We start from the raw sequence: 4,185 nt of genomic DNA, 5'->3' as shown, positions 1-4,185 counted from the left end.
TGGTTCTGCTGCTGCTTTTGCTTCTGCTGCTGTTGTTGCAATTGTTGTGGCCACCCGTTGTCCGCGCTGCCTTTTTTCCATTCGCTTCCTATCGTGATGCTGAAGCAAAATGGTGGTTTTTGTAGGGTATATGGCGGACGTATGCACTTAACCTACACGGTTGGCTAAATTTAATTTAATACTAACATCAACATTTAAAGAGTTTCGGCTTGATTTAATTTAATTAATTAACTGATAATGAAAAGCAAACACATGCTTGTTATTTTTTATCATTTTATTAATGTTTAATTAAAGTTTAACATCGGATTTTCCTCTGCTTTTTTAAACCAAGTTCAGGAAACTTTGATCATTTTACTGATTTTTGGCTCAAAAGATAAAAAGTGTGTCAAGATATTTAACATTTTCCTTTAATAAGCAAACATTATTTTATTCAACTGCAAGATTTTCAAGAATTTTAAGTCAAACAATCATTTTAAATTATTCCATTTTTTTACATTTGTATTTAATATTTTAATTTTCTTTATTTATTCAAGACTTAGATTAAGCACTTCCTTGTTGCAATGGCTTGCCTCGAAATGATTTTGGTGGCCCAGAAACAGGGTATAAGCCAGTGTAATCGGTACCTTTTGGCACTGCTGTTGTTTCTGCTGCACTTTAAGATGGCCAACTGCTGATAATGGATGATGGCTCTGCTCTGCGGCTGTCAGTTGAAGTTGTCACGCCGGCAGCGATGCAGGCAGCAACAGCAATTGCTAAGGCAACGGCAGCTTAAATTATGTGTTCCTCCAACCCCGGGCAGTTGTTCAGTGCCCAGTGCTCACTGTTCACTTTTCAGTTGTTCAGTTGTTCAGCTCCGCGCTGTGCTGTTTGCCTGTTTCGTATTCTTTTTTTTTGCCGTCTGTTTGTTTGTTTGTTTGTCCGTTGGCGCTGCCGCTGCCACTGCGCTTTTATTTCAGTTTTTCATTATCATTTTTTGTCGCAGTCGCTGGGTTTGGCTGGGTTCTGGTGTGGGGCTGCTGCTTGGCATGCTCCTAATGCCGCAGATAAGCGTTGTTATTAACGCTCGGCTTACCAGGACTAGGGGACAGGCGTGAGGACATGCCGCCCATCGTCGCTTTTGTCCAAGGAGGCGGGGGGATTGGGAGAGGAGGAGCAACAGCAGGAGCAGGAGCAGCAGGAGCAGCAGGAGCAAAAGCAACAGCAGGGGAGCCACAGCACAAGCTAAAGCAGATTCAGAATCAGCGGATGAATAAATGTAAAATATGTACCGTGCATTTCTTTGGCATTTCAACATTTTTACTTTATTTGCAATTTTATTTACTTGTCTGCTTGTGCGCCCTTCCCCTGCCCTTTTCTCACCCTACCCCATCCCATCCCATCCCTTCCCATCCAAGCCATTCAAGCCGTTGTTTGTTTGTTTGCTTACTTCGCACTGAGTGCATTGTAAATGGAGAATAATTGCATTGCATACAAAAAGCGTCGCGATTTTTAAATTGTATAAGCGAGCAGGAGCAGCAGTACTGCAACAGCAATAGCAGCAGCAGGAGACACAGCATCCGCCGTAAAATGATTTCTTTAAATATCAAATTATAAGAGCCGGAGTGCATAATAAATTCAGCATTTTAAGAGTTCTCGTTCCGCGTAGACCTAAGGCAGCTGTTGCAAAATAAACGTTGAAAATGTCTAAATTGAAGCGCCAGTTTCATGCATTTCGCACACACGAAAAAAGGGAAGCACCACACACACAAACCGTAGTCAAAACAATGGTGCCACACCCACACGCACGCCCACATCCATCCATCCGCCCACATGTCCTTGGCATAGATGCGAAAAGAGGGCTGATTGCTCGCTTCGTAGGCGCCGGTATCATTATTTCAGCATCTGCTGAAACGACGACTGCTGACAAAAGGAACAGGCTGGCAAAAAGGAAAACATTTTTACGGCATTCTCGGCATTTTGGCAGCCACCTCACATCCTCATCCCCATCCTCTTTCCTATCCTCCTCCACATCGTTTTTGGCTTGTAAAAGTGGAGCTGTGCCACGACGATGGCATTCTTATGTCTGCCATGAATGTCAGCCGGAGAAGTGCTTCTTTCAACTGCAGCTGTCAGCCAACCAACGATCGCAATAATCAGCGGGCTTAATCGAAGCCTTTATGAGTTTCACCACGGCAACCACTTGGCCATCTGACTGCTAATTGAATTCCAAACTGGCTTTTACAGTGGCCAGGAGAAGTCCATTTTTTTGTTTCTTGTGGTGACAACTGTGACGATTAGCTAGCCGAAATGTAGCCAGATCCATTAAAATGTGGAAAAATGTAAGATTTATTTAACTACATTTAACTTATAAGATGTATTTGGAAATAAAAATAACACTCAAAGAACAATAAAAGGAGCCTTAATACTAAAATGGTTTTCAATTCTCATAATATATTAATTTTAATTTATGATTTGTTTAAGGTTACACAATAAATAAACAATGCTACGATTAGCTAATGATTTACGACGATTTACTATCGGGTAATAAGGTATTCCTTTAAAATAGTATGAAATTAGACTGTATCTTTTTAATTTATGGTGTCACGTAGTAAAAAGTAAGTTAGATCTGCAAGTAAGGATGATAAAACAATCCATGATTTAGGGGGCCTTAGATTTATAATCTAAACATATTGATAATATCTAGAATGGCAGTCACAGATGCCAGATTTGGACTCTTGCTAAGATGGCCAATTCAGCCGAATTATGGCTAAAGGAGGAACACTGTTTGGGGGCATTAATATTTCAAGAGTCCTGTCCGTACTAAGCATGCCTTTGTGAGCGGTGACAGGGTATTTTGAATGGCCAAGCACTCGGACGTCCAGGGGCGCCGTTTAATTTATTTAAGCTCGCTGCGGCCAAGGAGTCACTCTCTGTCGGAGGAGGAGCGACAGGCACTCCAGCAGAATCACCAGAAGTGGGGCGACTGACCCTGGATTCCATTTCGATTTGCGCACTTGGCAGGAAATCTTCGGATTTATGTGGCTTTATTTTCAGTCCGAGTGCTGCAAAGTGCGTTTGGGCCGGATGGAGGTGGAGGACGAGGTTGGAACTTAAAATTCCTGGCAATTGCCCGGGAAGCTGCAACGAAAGCGTTTGCCGGCAAATGAAAACGCCATAAAATTGACAACAAAAGCAATGGCGAAGGTAAGTTGGAAAGTAGAGTGAAAAGTAAATCCGCACGTGCCAACCCAAATTACAGGGGATACTTCAGCAGGGGATTGGCAATGCGAGACCACAATGCAGATTCCGAGCAGCATTTTTAAATTAAGCTCCTCTTGGCATTTATAGGGTAAATTCGGACGGGTGTTCTTCCAGTACCAATCGATTTTTCTAATTCGGTTAGAGTGGTCTGAAATTAATGTTGGAGCTCTAAAATCATTGCAACCAATTACAAAATACCGACCAACGTTGCCAAATTTGTTCGGTAACCTATTTATTTCACTAATGTAAAATCATTTTAAAAACATACTTACTTAATTCTAGCTGAAAGTTAATGGATATTTATATCATTTGAGGTTGGTGTTATATTACCAATGTATTTCTCCATCTCAGTTTGAATGGCCCAGAATCCAAGTTAGTGCTCTAAAAAGTGGGCAACAAATTACGACAAACAGACTTGCATTCGCAGAAAGTTGCCTTGCAAACTTTACCTTCTTGGAAGTTGGCGTTGGCCCACGCGCTGCAAATTTCGCAAGAAATGTTTTAATCTCCTGTGCATGCCAAGGCCAACCCAATCCTGCAATCCTCCGCCCCCTTAAGCTTTACAGCCTTAATTCGAATCCACGGCTGTTGGGCGGGGAGCTTGTGTTTGGCTTTGGGGCAAAGGCAAAGGCATCAGCAGTGGCAATAGCAAAGAGAAAAGGAGGCGGAGACGATGGAGGCTGCTTGTGTAAAGTAATGAAGGCGGTCTCCATTGACCGACCGCCTTGCCGATGTTTCGATTACGCGCCTCAAGTGGCAATCAGGCTGCAGACGGGGATGCAGTGCCGCAGGATTTGCTCCGCATTAATAACACTTAACCCCTGGCCAAAGTTGGGCAAACAGGATTCGAGCGGATCAGGAAGCGGCATTAATCCTCACTTTGAAGTCCGAATCGGCGGCTTAATTGGAATTGATTTGAACAGAGGTTGGGCAATGGTTGGTTGG

Source organism: Drosophila rhopaloa, unplaced genomic scaffold (genome assembly GCF_018152115.1).
Source record: "Drosophila rhopaloa isolate 14029-0021.01 unplaced genomic scaffold, ASM1815211v1 contig_178, whole genome shotgun sequence".
In the NCBI taxonomy this organism is placed as follows: Eukaryota; Metazoa; Arthropoda; class Insecta; order Diptera; family Drosophilidae; genus Drosophila; species Drosophila rhopaloa.
The sequence above is the reverse complement of the archived record's forward strand: the minus strand, read 5'-3'. Positions refer to the sequence as shown.